General features: G+C 42.0%; 1 pseudogene; it reads right to left on the bottom strand.

The window, feature by feature from the left end:
• Positions 1–12758: 12758 nt before the first annotated feature.
• Positions 12759–14534, bottom strand: LOC144513632 (uncharacterized; annotated as a pseudogene).
• Between the last annotated feature and the right edge of the window lie 4627 nt (positions 14535–19161).

The following is a 19161-nucleotide window of genomic DNA, read 5'->3' as shown; positions in this document are numbered from 1 at the left end:
TCACTTCCTCCTCCTATTCTCATTAACTGTTACCTCACTTCTGTTCATACCGATAACCACAATCAGCAAAAGATTCTCTCTCTCTCTGTCTCTCTCTCGGTCTGTCTCTCTCTCAGTCTTTCTCTGTCTCTCTCTCTCTCTGTCTCTCTCAGTCTCTCTCTGTCTCCCTCTTTCTCTCTCTTTCTCTCTCTCTCTCTCTCTCTCTCTCTCTCTCTCTCTTTTTCTCTCTCTCTCTGTCTCTCTCTCGCTCTCTCTGACTTCCCCTTTCAGAATAAGAGCTCTAGTTCCTGTCTGGTTTTAGAGAGACCTCTGCTGGACGAAGTAAGATATTACCAGGTAAGCATCTCTTACTGCTGATGGTGCAGAAAACATATTTAAAGTGCCCATATTATAAAAAAAATCACTTTTTCTTGGATATTGGGTTATTTTGTGTCTTGGGTACTTCCACATGCATACAAACTTTGAAAACCAACCATCCATGCTGTTTTGAGTGAGATACGGTTTCTGAATGTGTCCTGCCTTCAGTCTCCGGGCGAGCTGTTCAAACTCTGCACGGCTTTCTACATCACTAGCCGAGACGAGGGGGCTAGGGGGCTAACCGTGAGCATGCTAGCTCGTTCTCAATGGCAAAACACTGCTACAACACACACAAATTCACCCAAATCTACAAAATAAATTGTATAGAACTACTTCCATGTACCGGTTCTGCAGGTATTCCACACAAAGGTGGAAGTGTGCTCTCGTTTAGAAGAAGTCTCCCAGCTAATCCTGCCTTGTACTACTGAAGTTGGAGAAACAGCTAGCTAGCTCATGTAGTCCTTACCTAGCTACTGAGCATGTAGTCCTTACCTAGCTACTGAGCATGTGCGACTGACAGCAGAGATGTTACAGAAGTGAAAAATGAGCATAATATGGCCACTTTAAACAATAATATGTAATAATCAAACAATGAACACAGACACAAACAACACATGAAGTGATTTCCCCTGTTTAATATATCTGTTGATTAATGCTGATTCATAAAAAGGCAGATCACACCGAAATAAACTGTTTCACACCGTTCAGAGGAAACATGTCCTTCAACACGGTAACCATAGCAACATGCTGCACAACTTTTAGAGCTCAAACGTTGTTGTTTATAACTTTATATTCAATATATTTAGTTTGGACAGCTTTAAATGTGTCCCAATGAATAAATACGGGAGAGTTAGACTCCATGTAGGAAGCAGAGAACTTCTTTTATTTAAATGACGGTTACATTTCCTTCTTCATGGGACTCTACGCTGGGCAGGGAGACCACAGTTTGTTTTCTGACGGCTGGAGAAAGGAAATCAACTTCAGCTGTTTGATCAGGTCATCACCAACATGTACATCTATCTTCCATGTCAACAGAGACACAGGAACAACAACGTTAAAGAAGCACTGTGTCCCTGTGAAAAGGCATCTTCTGTGGCCAAATACTGTCCCAAAACACAAGTACGCATTTCCTATTCATCACCAAATGACTTCTGAGAACGTTTTACACGCCAGTGCATAGACCTACCCATTCAGAGAGGCATGCTTATTGTATTTTATTTACACTGACTAAAACTAATGCACTAATAATAGTTGGGATCCCGTTCCACTCTTTTGAATAAGTAAGAGGTGTTTGAGCTAAACCATGAACAAAAATATTAAAGCTCAATACGTTTGATTTTTCAATATTATTGCAATAGTTGGAACGTTATGTGGTTTACTTTTCCAGAGTTAGTTTAAAGTGGTTATATTGTTGTGGTTTTTATTTCTAGCTGTTGTTTTGGAGCCCTGCAGGTAGCCTCTGTGCTGGGGGGGGTTGCACAATACCAGCAAGAATGCATCATCTCAAAATGTTAACAGCGTCTTCTGTGCTTGTGAACTTGTGAGTTCATTCTTCCAAGAACAACCAGCAAGAACATTATCCCCAATAACACAAGTCCTTTCTATTCATTCTTGAGATTGAGAAATAGCCCAAGTCTTCAGTTAAATAAGTAAAAATCTAGTATATACAGTATATACATCAGTGTAATGTTTTTTACAGAGCACACAGAGGAGCTGCCTCCAGCCTCTCCCTCTCCTCATGAAGTTGCATGCCGTGTGCATGACAGCGTCAACATTGCACTCACACTCAGAGACAGAGAGGCTATCGTTACGTTAGCAGTAGCATGCTGCTGCTGGTCTTGCCGTGGGATTAACTGTACTAATATAACTGTTGAAACAACGCAGCCACGCTGCTGTGAAAGCTCCCTGAATGTCATTTATCAGAGTCTGGTTGTCTGGGCGCCTCCCTAGGGAGGTGTTCCAGGCACGTCCAGCTGGGAGGAGGCCTTGGGGGAGACCCAGGACTAGGTGGAGGGATTATATCTCTAACCTGGCCTGGGAACGCCTCGGGATCCCCCAGTCGGAGCTGGTTAATGTGGCCCGGGAAAGGGAAGTTTGGGGTCCCCTGCTGGAGCTGCTACCCCCGCGACCCGACCCCGGATAAGCGGATGAAGATGGATGGATGGATGGATGCTTCCCAGCAGTCTCCTCCGCTCCATATCCTTATAATGGAGCTAGCTAACTGAAGCTAACCACTAATCAGAGCTAATGGTTGCTAACCGAGCCTTCAGTTCTGCGTGCCTGTATCCATTAACTGCATGTATGGACTCAAGCCCGAATAAAACCCTTCATTTTATTAAAATGGCTGTAAAAGTTTTAAACTACAACTTAGTTGTTTGAAGACAGAAATCTGCTCAAGGTATGGTGTGCCATTAGCGTGCTAAGTTGATGCTTTCTCTGCAGAGCGCAGTGCTGATTTGCTCTTGTGAGTCATGTGACCAAATCATAGCCTTTGCGATTAGGAAATTGCGTTTTAACATATTGCGATATTAATGCAAATGCAATTAATCGTTCAGCCCTATATGCTAACACATGCTAACGGAAAAAGGCATGAAGGTCGAAGTGTAGTAAGTCATAAAGATCCATAAAAAGTCAATGAAATCTCTAAAAATCACAAAAAGTCAGTATAGTATGTCCATTTTTGTTTGTCAAAACAGTATTTATTCATAGTTTGCGGGGTAATATCAAGTGTTCAGATTATAGTGAGTCTACATTACTACTCTTCAAGTGACCACACACACACACACACACACACACGTATGAACCAACATGACCAGCTTCAACAAAATAGGATGAAAAAAAATAAAACTATAAACCCAACTCACAATATTCTTCAAAACACATGAATACATGAAGTAATAAAGTAAAATAATTGATAACAGTCATAAATCCTAAAACAATTCCATCTCTTCACATATATTGTTAATAACATTCAGTTACACAATACAAGATAAACATGTTTTTTTTAATAATGGTAAAATATGATCAAATTAATCAGTGAACAGAAAGAGGATATTAGGATAAAATGAGACTAAAACTGGTAAATTATTTTCTCCAACAAGCTTCAACCATGAATATCTCATAATCTGACTCATTGGAAAACAACTGTTATGTCACACTCATCGTGTTTTTCACTGCACTGATTTTCACTTGTCATCTTTACATGCTCTTCTTTGTGTGGACAACTTTCAACCAATGTTATGTGCTCTGACAAATTCAACACTTTGTTTTTCTTCCATATTTATCAAGCAGGTTAGTTAGTTCGTTAGGTTAGGTTATCAAGTGGTCCTGGACCTCGGCTACTTTGGGCTCTGACTGCTCTCTTTTGTTATCTGGGTAGTAATCAGCGTCTTGACTCACGCTATTTGTTCCCTCTCGCCACTCTAACAACAGCTTGGCTTTAGAAAATGTTCAAGAGGAGGCAGTGTGAATGAGTTGGTGTTTTTTAAGGTGAGCACTTTGAGAAAAAGTTTTCCCACATTGTTGACACCAGAACGTTTTCTCTCCAGTGTGAACACGTCGGTGGACCTTTAGGTTCGATAGCTGTGTGAAACCTGCCCCGCATTGTTCACAGCTGTACGGTTTCTCTCCAGTGTGAATGTGTTCATGTCTTTTAAGGGTACCACTCACAGAAAAAGTTTTCCCAATTGTTTACAGCTGTACGGCTTCTCTCCAGTGTGAATGAGTTGATGGACTTTAAGACTACTTGACGTTGTGAAAGCTGCCACCCATTTTTCACAGCTGTACGGTTTCTCTCCAATGTGAATGCGTTGGTGAACTTTAAGGTTACCACTCTGAGAAAAAGTTTTCCCACATTGTTCACATGAGAACGGCTTCTCTCCGGTGTGAATGAGTTGATGACCTTTGAGTGCACCTAACAGTCTGAAAGCTGCCCCACATTGTTCACAGCTGTATGGTTTCTCTCCAGTGTGAACTCTCTGATGAATCTTTAAACTTCCACAGTGCTGACAGCTGTGATGTGCGAGTCTGCCTCTTCCTATCCGTTTCTATAGAAACAGACAGAGAGTTAGATGCAATGTTGGAGTGATACACATGCAAACATACTTACATATGCTAAGATGTTTACATATGCTAGCCATGCCAAGCCATGCTAACACATACATACGCATGTTAGCATATTTAAGCATATGCACCTTGTTGATATTCTATTCAGTGAAAGTTACAAAAAAGTTGCGATTTTTTTTTTAATGTTTTTTTTGTTTTGGGGAGAATAAAATTACTCTGGGCTGAGTTTTCCTATAAACCAAAAAGACTCAAGATGCTGCAAATGTTTGTATAATATGAAAATGGCTGGTGGATTTAAGACAAAAAACAATTTATTGAATGAATCAAATTTGAACATATCTGTCAGTGGCTTGTTGATCTTTACATTGTTAGATAATTTCCTAACCTGGCCTGGGACAGACACACACACACACTAACCTGGCCTGGGACACACATTCATACGGTTCGATAAAGTACTTATTGGACTTTAAATTATCATTGCACTTATAATAACGAGCGTAGCTGTCCTCAATTTAGGTCATCGTGTCATCTCATCTCCTTTTTCTCCTGCATCCACCGTGTGTGTTGTTTGTGTGTGTCTGTGTGTGTGTTTGTGTGTGTGCAAGCGTCAGTAGCAGGGGGAACGGAGCAGTAGCCCCACCCGCTGCAGAGAGCTGATAGCCAGGATTGAAACGGCAGCAACTTCAGCGACTTTTAAATCATTAAAGTCTACATTGATGTTAAAATGTATCGGACGGTCTGAAATGTTTTGCACGGTCTTTCGTTGTACGTTTTGTTGGTAAATGAGTGACACACACGTCTCGTCTTCATATAAAAAACAAGGAAATCATCAACCCGTTCTCACTCCCGATTGGTCATTGGCTCTCAGAGTGCACGTGGGACTGCTGTGATTGGTTGAAGTCGCGGGAAACTTCAGGTTATTGGTCAAATGCGCGGAAAAGTTGCGGTGATTGGTCAAAATTGCGAGTCGCACCAAATTCGATGTGATTGGTTGAATTCGCGCAAACTGGCACGATCGCGACATCGCGAAATCCTGGAGGGAATAAGCTATACATCTACAGAGGGCGTTCTTTCAAATGACAATCAAATCTTAACTATAAATGGGAGGGGTTTGGTATTGCTAGCTTTATGATGAAGTTCCACCTGCTGTAAGTAAAAGTTAATTAATAAAAAAAAAAATAAAGCTGCAAGCAACGTTGGATGGGCACTTGCGCGTATGGGTTTCTGGCAGACGCCACTGCTTGCGACTGTGCATTTGCGCGGCACTCAGGTACCGCAAATCGTCACCAAAGATTATTTTTGCAACATTCTTCCATCCAGATTTATTGTTTTTACAACATTTTTCCTGTCAACAATTTTTTTAACGACATTTTTCCTGTCAACATTTTTTTTTAAGACATTATTCCTGTCAACATTTACAAAATTTTTCTGTCCACATTTCGGTCCACAAATGCGACGTTTTTCCTATCAACATTTATTTTTCAAAATTTTTCCTTTCAACATTTTTTTTGCGACATTTTTCCTTTCAACATTTGTTTTTACGACATTTTTCCTGTCACCGTTTCTTTTACGAAATTTTTCTCTCCACATTTCGGTCCACATGTCCAAAATTTTTCTTATCAACATTTATTTTTCAACATTTTTCCTGTCAACATTTTTTCTTACGACATTTTTCTGTCCACATTTCGGTCCACATGTCCGACATTTTTCCTATCAACATTTATTTTGCAACATTTTTCCTTTAAAAAAATGTTTTTACGAAATTTTTCCTGTCAAAATCTTTTTTGCAAAATTTTTCCGTCCAATTTCTTTTTTACGACATTGTTCCTGTCAAAATCTTTTTTACTTCTCCGGGAACCATCACCTTATCGTGGTGGAGAGGTTTGTGTGTCCCTATGAACCTGAGGGCTGTGTTGTCTGGAGCTTTGTGCTCCTGGTAGGGTCTCCCAAGGCAAAGTGGTCTCAGGTGAGGTGCCAGACAAAGAATGGTTCAAAAATCCTATGAAACATCGAGGAAGGGATGAAGTGACCCTGCCCGGAGGAAGCCCGGGGCCCCCGTCTGGAGCCAGGCCCAGATGGAGGGCTCGTCAGCGAGCCTCTGGTGGCCGGGTTTGCCACGGAGCCCGGCCGGGCACAGCCCGAAAAAGCTACGTGGCGGACATCTCTCCATCCCATGGGGCCCACCACCTGTGGGAGGAACCGCTGGGGTCGGGTGCGCTGCCACATGGGTGGCAGGGAAGGTCAGGGGCCTCGACGGACCAGACCCGGGCAGCAGAGGCTGGCTCTGGGGACGTGGAATGTCACCTCTCTGTGGGGGAAGGAGCCGGAACTTGTGCGGGAGGTGGAGCGCTACCGGTTAGATCTGGTGGGGCTTACCTCTACGCACAGTCTTGGTTCTGGAACCATACTCTTGGATAGGGGTTGGACTCTTTTCTTCTCCGGAGTTGCCCAGGGTGTGAGGCGCCGGGCGGGTGTGGGGATACTCACAAGCCCCCGGCTGAGCGCCGCTGCGTTGGAGTTTAACCCGGTGGACGAGAGGGTCGCCTCCCTATGCCTGCGGGTTGTGGGGGGGAAAACTCTGACTGTTGTTTGTGCATATGCACCGAACAAGAGTTCGGAGTATTCGGCCTTCTTGGAGACCTTGAGTGGAGTCCTGCATGGGGCTCCAGTCGGGGACTCCATAGTTCTGCTGGGGGACTTCAACGCGCACGTGGGTAATGATGGAGACACATGGAGAGGCGTGATTGGGAGGAACGGCCTCCCTGATCTAAACCAGAGTGGTTGTTTGTTGTTGGACTTCTGTGCTAGTCATGGATTGTCTATAACGAACACCATGTTCGAACATAGGGATGCTCATAAGTGTACTTGGTACCAGAGCACCCTAGGCCAAAGGTCAATGATCGATTTTATAATCGTTTCATCTGATCTGAGGCCGTATGTTTTGGACACTCGGGTGAAGAGAGGGGCGGAGCTGTCAACCGATCACCATCTGGTGGTGAGTTGGGTCAGGGGGTGGGGGAAGACTCTGGACAGACCTGGTAAGCCCAAACGGGTAGTGCGGGTAAATTGGGAACGTCTGGAGGAGGCCCCTGTCCGACAGACTTTCAACTCACACCTCCGGCGGAGCTTTTCGTGCATCCCTGTGGAGGCTGGGGGCATTGAACCCGAGTGGACAATGTTCAAAGTTTCCATTGCTGAAGCTGCGGTGAGCAGCTGTGGTCTTAGGGTCTTAGGTGCCTCAAGGGGCGGTAACCCACGAACACCGTGGTGGACACCGGTGGTCAGGGAAGCCGTCCGACTGAAGGATGAGTCTTTCCGGGATATGTTATCCCAGACGACTCCGGAGGCAGTTGCAAGGTACCGAAGGGCCCGAAGGGCTGCAGCCTCTGCCGTGAAAGAGGCAAAGCAGCGTGTGTGGGAGAAGTTTGGAGAAGACATGGAGAAGGACTTTCGGTCGGCACCAAGGTACTTCTGGAAAACCGTTCGCCACCTCAGGAGGGGGAAGCGGGGAACCATCCAAGCTGTGTACAGTAAGGATGGGATGCTGTTGACCTCAACTGAGGAGGTAATAGGGCGGTGGAAGGAGCACTTTGAGGAACTCCTAAATCCGACTAATACGCCCTCTATGGTAGAGGCAGAGCTGGAGGATGAGGGGGGATTGGCATCAATTTCCCTGGTGGAGGTTGCTGAGGTAGTTAAACAACTCCACAGTGGCAAAGCCCCAGGAATTGATGAGATCCGTCCAGAAATGCTTAAAGCTCTGGGTGTGGAGGGGTTGTCTTGGTTGACACGCCTCTTCAACATTGCGTGGAAGTCTGGGACGGTGCCTAAGGAGTGGCAAACCGGGGTGGTGGTTCCCCTTTTAAAAAAGGGGGGACCAGAGGGTGTGTGCCAATTACAGGGGTATCACACTTCTCAGCCTCCCGGTAAAGTCTACTCCAAGGTGCTGGAAAGGAGGGTTCGGTCAATAGTCGAATCTCAGGTTGAAGAGGAACAATGCGGATTCCGTCCTGGTCGTGGAACAACGGACCAGATCTTTACTCTCGCAAGGATCCTGGAGGGCAGCCTGGGAGTATGCCCAACCAGTCTACATGTGTTTTGTGGATCTGGAGAAGGCGTATGACCGGGTGCCCCGGGAGATACTGTGGGAGGTGCTGCGGGAGTACGGGGTGAGGGGGTCCCTTCTCAGGGCCATCCAATCTCTGTACGACCAAAGCGAGAGCTGTGTCCGGGTTCTCGGCAGTAAGTCGGACTCGTTTCAGGTGAGAGTTGGCCTCCGCCAGGGCTGCGCTTTGTCACCAATCCTGTTTGTAGTATTTATGGACAGGATATCGAGGCGTAGTCGGGGTGGAGAGGGGTTGCAGTTCGGTGGGCTGGGGATCTCATCGCTGCTTTTTGCAGATGATGTGGTCCTGATGGCATCATCGGCTTGTGACCTTCAGCACTCACTGGATGGGTTCGCAGCCGAGTGTGAAGCGGCTGGGATGAGGATAAGCACCTCTAAATCGGAGGCCATGGTTCTCAGCAGGAAACCGATGGAGTGCCTTCTCCAGGTAGGGAATGAGTCCTTACCCCAAGTGAAGGAGTTCAAGTACCTTGGGGTCTTGTTCGCGAGTGAGGGGACAATGGAGCGGGAGATTGGTCGGAGAATCGGCACAGCAGGTGCGGTATTACATTCAATTTATCGCACCGTTGTGAAGAAAAGAGAGCTGAGCCAGAAGGCAAAGCTCTCAATCTACCGGTCAGTTTTTGTTCCTACCCTCACCTATGGTCATGAAGGCTGGGTCATGACCGAAAGAACAAGATCCAGGGTACAAGCGGCCGAAATGGGTTTCCTCAGGAGGGTAGCTGGCGTCTCCCTTAGAGATAGGGTGAGAAGCTCAGTTATCCGTGAGGAGCTCGGAGTAGAGCCGCTGCTCCTTTGCGTCGAAAGGAGCCAGTTGAGGTGGTTCGGGCATCTGGTAAGGATGCCCCCTGGGCGCCTCCCTAGGGAGGTGTTCCAGGCACGTCCAGCTGGGAGGAGGCCTCGGGGGAGACCCAGGACTAGGTGGAGGGATTATATCTCTAACCTGGCCTGGGAACGCCTCGGGATCCCCCAGTCAGAGCTGGTTAATGTGGCCCGGGAAAGGGAAGTTTGGGGTCCCCTGCTGGAGCTGCTACCCCCGCGACCCGACCCCGGATAAGCGGATGAAGATGGATGGAAAATCTTTTGTACAATTGTTTTCCTGTCAAGATTTGTTTTTACGACATTTTCTCTTTCAACATTTTTTTTAAGACATTTTTACTGTCAACATTTTTTTTTACGAAATATTTCTGTCCACATTTCGGTCCACATGTCCACATTTTGGTTCACATGTCCGACATTTTTCCTGTCAACATTTTTTTTTTAAGACATTTTTCCTGTCAACATTTATTTTTCAACATTTCTCCTTTCAACATTTTTTTTAAGTCATTTTTCCTGTCAAAATCTTTTTTTCAACATTTTTCCGTCCACTTTCTTTTTTACGACATTTTTCCTGTCAAGATTTTTTTTTACGACATTTACGAAATTGTTCTGTTCACATTTCGGTCCATATGTCCGACATTTTTCCTGTCAACATTTATTTTTCAACATTTTTCCTGTCAAAATTTTTTTTTCAACATTTTTCTGTCCACATTTCTGTCCACATGTCAACATTTAGGTCCACACGTCTGACATCTTTCCTGTCAACATTTATTTTTCAACATTTCTCCTTTCAACATTTTTTTTTAAGTCATTGTTCCTGTCAAAATCTTTTTTGCAACATTTTTCCGTCCACTTTCTTTTTTACGACATTTTTCCTGTCAACATTTTTTTTTACGACATTTTTCTGTCCACATTTCGGTCCACATGTCCGACATTTTTCCTGTCAACATTTTTTTTTACAACATTTTTCCTTTAAAAAATGTTTTTTACGACATTTTTCCTGTCAAGATTGTTTTTTACGAAATTTTTCCTGTCAAAATCGTTTTTACAATTGTTTTCCTGTCAAGATTTGTTTTTAAGACATTTTTCCTTTCATTATTTTTTTTAAGACATTTTTACTGTCAACATTTTTTTTTACGAAATATTTCTGTCCACATTTCGGTCCACACGTCCGACATTTTTCCTGTCAACATTTATTTTTCGACATTTTTCCTGTCAACATTTATTTTTCAACATTTCTCCTGTCAACATTTCTGTCCACATGTCCGAAATTTTTCTTATCAACATTTATTTTTCAACATTTTTCCTGTCCAGAGTTTTTTTTCAACATTTCTCCTGTCAACATTTTTTTTACGACATTTTTCTGTCCACATTTTTCCTGTCAACATTTATTTTTCAACATTTTTCCTGTCAACATTTTTTTTTAACGACATTTTCCTGTCAACATTTCTGTCCACATGTCCACATTTCGCTCCACATGTCCGAAATTTTTCTTATCAACATTTATTTTTCAACATTTTTCCTGTCAACATTTTTTTTTCAACATTTCTCCTGTCAACATTTTTTTTTACGACATTTTTCTGTCCACATTTCGGTCCACATGTCCGAAATTTTTCTTATCAACATTTATTTTTCAACATTTTTCCTGTCCAGATTTTTTTTTCGACATTTTTCCTTTCAACATTTTTTTTAAGTCATTTTTCCTGTCAAAATCTTTTTTTCAACATTTTTCCGTCCACTTTCTTTTTTACGACATTTTTCCTGTCAACATTTTTTTCAACATTTTTCCAGTCAACATTGTGTTTTACGAAATTTTTCCTGTCAACATTTCTGTCCACATGTCCCTGTCAACATTTTTCCTATCAACATTTATTTTTCAACATTTTTCCTGTCCAGTTTTTTTTCAACATTTTTCCTGTCAAGATTTTTTTTTACGACATTTTTCTGTCCACATTTATTTTTCAAAATTTTTCCTGTCAACATTTTTTTTTAACGACATTTTCCTGTCAACATTTCTGTCCACATGTCCACATTTCGGTCCACATGTCCGAAATTTTTCTTATCAACATTTATTTTTCGACATTTTTCCTGTCAACATTTTTTTTTCAACATTTCTCCTGTCAAATTTTTTTTTACGACATTTTTCTGTCCACATTTCGGTCCACATATCCGACATTTTTCCTATCAACATTTGTTTTTACAATATTTTTCCTGTCAACATTTGTTTTTTACGACATTTTTCCTTTCAACATTTTTTTTAAGACATTTTTCCTGTCAAAATCTTTTTTGCAACATTTTTCTGTCCACATTTCGGTCCATATGTCCGACATTTTTCCTGTCCGACATTTTTCCTGTCAACATTTATTTTTCAACATTTTTCCTGTCAACATTTTTTTTTAACGACATTTTCCTGTCAACATTTATTTTTCAACATTTTCCTGTCAACATTTCTATCCACATGTCCAACATTTTTCCTGTCAACATTTTTTTTTTAACGACATTTTTCTGTCCACATTTCTGTCCACATTTCAACATTTCGGTCCACATGTCCGACATTTTTCCTATCAACATTTATTTTTCAACATTTCTCCTTTCAACATTTTTTTAAGTCATTTTTCCTGTCAAAATCTTTTTTGCAATATTTTTCCGTCCACTTTCTTTTTTACGACATTTTTCCTGTCAACATTTTTTTCAATTTTTCCAGTCAACATTGTGTTTTACTAAATGTTTTCCTGTCAAAATCTTTTTTGCAATATTTTTTCAGTCAACATTTTTTTTAAGACATTTTTCTGTCAACATTTCTGTCCAAATGTCCACATTTCGGTCCAAATGTCCGAAATTTTTCTTATCAACATTTTTGTTTTAACATTTTTCCTGTCAACATTTTTTTAAGTCATTTTTCCTGTCAAAATCTTTTTTTCAAAATTTTTCCTGTCCAGATTTTTTTTTCAAGATTTTTTTTTTACGACATTTTTCTGTCCACATTTTGGTCCACATGTCCGACATTTTTCCTGTCAACATTCTTTTAAGACATTTTTCCAGTTAACATTGTTTTTAAGACATTTTTCTGTCCACATTTCTGTCCACATGTCCACATTTCGGTCCACATGTCCGACATTTTCCCTATCAATATTTATTTTTCAACATAAATAAATAAAATCATCTTCATATTCTTCTTACTTAGATCACTTGAACGTATCAAAACGTGTTTAAAAGAACTACAACTACCAGCAGTTATGACGGAGTCCAAGCCTCCGCTCATAGTATAGTATGTCCAAAAAACTCCTAGTACAGTAAGTAGAAAAAGGTAAAAACAAAAAGTCAAAGTATAGTATGTCAAAAAAGTCAGAGTATAGTATGTCGATAAAATGTGTATGAAGTCATTGTATAGTTTGTCAAAACAGTATTTATTCATAGTTTGCGGGGTAATATCAAGTGTTCAGATTACAGTGAGTCTATATTACTACTCTTCAAGTGACCACACGAACCAACATGACCAGCTTCAACTAAATAAGAGGAAAAAATAAAAAATATGAACCCAACTCACAATATTCAACAAAAAACATGTACACATGAATAAAGTAAAATATAAATGTAACAGTCATATATCCTAAAACAATTCCATCTCTTGACGTATATTGTTAATAACACTCAGATACACGACACAAGATAAACATGTTTTAAAATATGATCAACGTAATCAGTGACCAGAAAGAAGATATTAGGATAAAATGAGACTAAAACTGGTAAATTATTTTCTTCTACAAGCTTCAACCATGAATATCTCATAATCTGATTCCTTGGAAAACGGTTATTTTACACTCATCGTGTTTTTCACTGCACTGATTTTCACTTGTCATCTTTACATGCTCTTTCTTACCCAATGTTATGTGCTCTGACATATTCCACACTTTGTTCTTCTTCCATATTTATCATGCAGGTTAGTGCCTGCAGTGGTCCTGGACCTCGGCTACTTTGGGCTCTGACTGCTCTCTTTTGTTATCTGGGTAGTAAACAGGTTCTTGACTCATGCTATTTGTTCCCTCTCTCCACTCTAACAACAGCTTGGCTTTAGAAAATGTTCAAGAGGAGGCAGTGTGAATGAGTTGGTGTTTTTTAAGTTGACTACCCCGAGAAAAAGGTTTTCCCACATTGTTCACAGCTGTACGGTTTCTCTCCAGTGTGAACACGTCGGTGGGCCTTTAGGTTAGATAACTGTGAGAAACCTGCCCCACAATTGTTCACAGCTGTACGGTTTCTCTCCAGTGTGAATGAGTTGGTGTCTTTTAAGGCCACCTCTCTGAGAAAACGTTTTCCCACATTGTTCACACCAGAACGGTTTCTCTCCAGTGTGAACACGTCGGTGGGATTTTAAGCTTTCTAAGTGTGTGAATGCTGCCCCGCATTGTTCACAGCTGTACGGTTTCTCTCCAGTGTGAATGCGTCGGTGGGCTTTAAGTTTACCCAACGTTGTGAAAACTGCTCCGCATTGTTCACAGCTGTACGGTTTCTCTCCAGTGTGAATGAGTTGGTGTCTTTTGAGGGCACCCAACTGTTTGAAAGCTGCCCCACATTGTTCACAGCTGTACGGTTTCTCTCCAGTGTGAATGAGTTGGTGTCTTTTGAGGGCACCCAACTGTGTGAAAGCTGCCCCGCATATGTCACAGCTGTATGGTCTCTCTCCGGTGTGAACTCTCTGATGAATCTTTAAATGTCCAGATGCTGTGAAGGTCTTGCCACAGTAGCGATAAACATGCAAACATACTTACATATGCTAAGATGTTTACATATGCTAACATGCCAATCCATAACATACTGTGTGTAACCATATGCACCTTTACAACAACGTGTTGATAGTCTAAAAAAAAAAAATCACATTTAAAAAGTCATTAGTTATAATTATATTTTGTCAGTGTATTATTAGACAAAACATCTAAAAAAGCATTTTAGAGGAAATAAACCCTTCAAAGCTGCCTGGTCAGTTTGTGTTGGAATGTAAAGTGTTAAATGAATTGTCCACCTTTTGCTGCCTCTGCATCGGCCGATAATGAATATTTAAAAAATAAATTAAAAACGGACGAAACACCCTTCAACCATGTTATGAGTGTTGGCGTTGCATAGTTTGTTCACCAGAGGGCTCTTTACACTTGTGTTTTGAAGGCCACATACCCTACAACCAGCTGATCCAGCCAGAGTCGGGCAGAACATCACAGAGCTAACGTTACGTACCGAGGAACGTTAGTACAGGGGGGAGTGACAGGCTGCGGCTGGAAATCGGAAGGAGGGGAAATAGTTTTAACATGACTTTAAAATAGACATCCACCGAGCCAAAGTGCTTATGTTAACATTAGTTAGCTTGTTCTTGTTTCCTAACTGCGTCACGAGTTATAGGAGTTATAGGAATTTAATGTTAGCTGCCCTACAGATGTCAGAGTTAGCTTCGACTAGGGCTGGGACGGTATGGATTTTTTTGTACTGCGTTTGAAAAGCAAGAAATATATACTGTAACCCCCTTAAGAGAGTAGCGTAAGTTAGAGTGAGAATGGCAGGGTGCCTTAAGTGAGTGACGTCAGTGCCCGTGTGGTAGCGCAAGGAGAGCGAGCGGTAACGGAGAGTAAAGTGCCGCTGTGAGGAAAAGAGGAAAAAAAGATAGCAAAACATAAAGTAAACAAGAAAACAACAAGCTAGAGCTTCTCAAGACACGGTCGCTTTATCTATTGTCAACACTGCCGGTAAAGTGAATGGAGTTACCCCCGAAAAACATTGGCTTAAACCTTACAACATGTTGCAGCCCGTCTAGCAGCTGAGCAGACAGAGAGCCCAGAGGGCCACTCGGTCACTCAGCAGTTGTTGCTCACTTGTTGCTCTCTCTACCGATATAAGCAGCTCTGTTTTAGGCTACGAAACGTGCATGCAGGTTGAAATTCAACGTGCCCGGGATAAAGCTATGAAACAGAAGGAAACTCTGCTAGCTGCTAGGCTAATGTGCAATGGTAAACACTGCAGCTGTAACGTTAATGTATCTACCTCAGCTGAGAACGGAGAAATGTCTTTGCCTTTCCTACCGTAATACACGGTATGGAACACTGTGCTCCCCAAATCGCGAAAGATCGGATTTGCTCCATCTGTTGATGATAAGTTTTCTTTAGAAAACCTTGAATCCATATAAGACACAATGTCATCAGACACAATCCATGTCATTAGAAACAATGAATCCATGTCATTAGACACAACGTGCACAGGTGCAGGCCAATGGTTTTTGTGGTGACAAACTCAGAACTGCGGTAGGCGCCACGTGACTGCGGTATTGCGGTAACCGTCCCAGCCCTAGCTTCGACTTCATGTATTACCTTCTGACAGCTATATTCTCAGTATCGTGACAATCTGCAAGAAACAGGTTGCTTATAAATCACTAAAATAGTAGTGACAGCACCGTTTAGCTTAGTTATCAATGCTGTTAGCATCGTGGCTAACACTATTGTTACTTAATTATTAATGTCATCTGGGAATATAGCTGCCATTGTCCCACTTAAGCGCCTGTGCCAGTACAACCATTTCTAACCATCTAAACAACTGCAATAGTAGGATTTAAATCAAACTTGTGACAGCAATAGTGACAAGTAATGCATGTTAATAAAAATCAAAGCAGAACACATTCAGAAGACAACGGAATAACTGTTAAAGGTCCCATGGCATGAACATTTCACTTCATGAGGTTTTTTAACATTAATGAGTTCCCCCAGCCTGCCGATGGCCCCCCAGTGGCTAGAAATGGTGGTAGGTGTAAACCGAGCCCTGGGTATCCTGCTCTGCCTTTGAGAAAATGAAAGCTCAGATGGGCCGATCTGGAATCTTCCCTTTATGATGTCATAAGGGGAAAGGTTACCTCCCCTTTCTCTGCTTTGCCCGCCCAGAGAATTTGGACAGCCCATGAGAAAGAGAGAGACATCATGGCTTTCAAACAAGCACAGTGGAAGTTGGTCAAGGCCTATATAAAAGAGACTTCAGATACAGTATTAGGGGACCACTAAGGCCTATGTAAAAGAGACTTCAGATACAGTATTAGGGGACCACTAAGGTCTATATAAAAGAGACTTCAGATACAGTATTAGGGGACCACTAAGGTCTATATAAAAGAGACTTCAGATACAGTATTAGGGGACCACTAAGGTCTATATAAAAGAGACTTCAGATACAGTATTAGGGGACCACTAAGGTCTATATAAAAGAGACTTCAGATACAGTATTAGGGGACCACTAAGGTCTATATAAAAGAGACTTCAGATACAGTATTAGGGGACCACTAAGGCCTATGTAAAAGAGACTTCAGGTCATCTGGCTGCTTTCTCACCAAAACCAGCCGACACAAAGACAGCTTCTTTCCCAAAGCAGTCACTGTTGAACCAAGGGGATAAGCCAGCCTCCGCAAAGCTACAGCTAAAGATATGGTTCCAATTTACACCGTAAAACGTGACAGATTTCGAAAGATGATCCATACATTGGACAAACGCTACTCAGTACCCCCCCAACTATTTTTCATACGTTGCACTGCCAGCTATGTACAAGAAAGTGCAGACTGTAGTCCAGGCAGAAGTGCAGCAAGCGGATTATTTTGCAGCAACGACAGATTTATGGTCCAGCCAGACCATGGAACCGTACATGAGCCTAACTGTCCACTTCATAGCCACTGATTTCACCATGAAGAGCAAGTGCCTACAGACTGCTTATTTCCCCGACGACCACAAAGGTGAAATCTTGGCACAGGGACTGAAGGATGCCCTAGCATCTTGGAGTTTGGAAAAGGAGAAAATGGCATGTATAACAACAGACAATGCATCAAACATAGTGAAGGCAATCTCCATCAACAACTGGACCAGGCTTCAATGTTTTGGCTATAGGCTACATCTGGCAATTGGTGAGTTGGCATGTGCGTGTGTGTGTGAGAGACTGTGTGTGACTGTGTGTGTGTGTGTGTGTGTGTGTGTGTGTTTCACCAAGTTAGCCCTTGAACTGTAGGACATACTACTACTACAAATAAATAAAGTTATTCGTGATACTACAGACTAATAGTTTGTGTTGTACTCATTCAGATTTGTTGCATTTTTCTTCTAGAAAATGCCATGAAAGATCCATGAATTGACCGTGTCACAGGCCTTTGCAGAAAGATTGTGAGCACTTTCAGTCACAGCTGGCTACGGAGGAGAAACCTTGCCATGGTCCAGAAAGAGCTCAAACTCCCTGAGCATCAACTGAAAACAGAGTGCCCAACAAGATGGGGATCAAGCCAAGAGATGATTCAGAGGATCCTGGAACAGCTTCCAGCCATTTCACAGGTCCTCAATGATCGAAAGGTTAGACACCTAGTGCCCACATGGCAGGACATAGAAGTCCTTGAGGCAATGAACAACACCTTAAGTCCTCTGGCTGAATTCACAGATGCCCTCTCTGGAGAACTATATGTCAGCATACCCTCTGTGAAGCCGGTTCTACATCTTTTCAAAACCTCCGTTTTGGCTGTGCAAGATGATGACATAATATTCACAAAATCAGTCAAGTCAACCATCCTGAAATATCTGCAAGAGAAGTACAGTGATCCCCAAACTCAGGATCTACTCGACATTGCCACAACCCTCGATCCTAGGTTCAAGATGAACTACATCAGTGAGGAGAAGAAAGCCACAGTTAGAGCGAGACTGACAGACGAGATGACTGGCATAACTCTAGCTATGGTAAGGGCATTTCCACATTTCAATACAATAGTCTTAGTCCTGAACTGTTAATTTATTTTAAATCCCCAGCCAAATGCCTCCCCAGCACCCCCTATGAAGAAGGGCCGAAAGACCCTGGGAAGTTTCTTCAAAGCAGCACGAGGCAATGACGACAAGTCCTCTTCTCTAGAGCAAGCAGTGTCCACAGATCTGGAGGCATATCTTCTGACATGCAACATCGACAGTGAAGATGACCCCTTAATCTGGTGGTGGCAAAATAGCAATGTATATCCACGGCTGTCTGTGTTGGTGAAGAAATACCTATGCATTCCAGCTACCAGCTCACCTTCTGAGCAGCTGTTCAGTACAGGGGGCAACATTGTGACATGCCACCGTGCATCACTAAAGCCAGAACATGTTGACAGACTTGTGTTTCTGGCCAGGAATCTTTAAGTGCCATATTCAGGGTCACATGTAGGGTCATGTGAGAGGCCTATGTCCCAAAGAAAATATCATTTAATGTACTCTTTTGTAATGGCCAAATGAATATTAATTTTCTTTTGTCACTGACGTCTTAGTAGGTTGGCAGATTTGTGTTTTATTTATGCTTATTTAATATTTATGTTACAATTTTTAGAGCCTAATTGAATGGCCAATTGTTTTTCTTTTTTCATTAAATCCTTCATTTACAGGTGTGTGGAGTTGGCCCAAGAAACATTAAACTAGTTATAAAAGGCCAGCAATTAAAGACAATGTGCTGCTATATGTACAAAAGAAATCATTCATTTTTGATACTGCAACTGCACTTCAATGGCCAATTGATGCCCCTTTTCTTTAGACACTGTAGCCTCAGAATGTTGAATGACGTTTCAATTAGCCTATTTAGAGCCATGTTCAGAGCTATATTCAGCGCAGTGCGTTAAACTTCTATTTTTGGTAACCTACTTGAATGGCCAGTTGAATGTTAATTCTATAAAAGGCAAGCAGTTAAAGAGTGTGCTAGGAAATCAGTGTTTTTGATACTGTACCTAAATTGTCAATTCTCTAGAGACCGAAGCTGCAGCATGTTGATTGACATGTTTTAAT

Source organism: Sander vitreus, unplaced genomic scaffold (assembly GCF_031162955.1).
Source record: "Sander vitreus isolate 19-12246 unplaced genomic scaffold, sanVit1 ctg304_0, whole genome shotgun sequence".
In the NCBI taxonomy this organism is placed as follows: Eukaryota; Metazoa; Chordata; class Actinopteri; order Perciformes; family Percidae; genus Sander; species Sander vitreus.
This window is presented reverse-complemented; position numbering and strand designations above follow the sequence as displayed.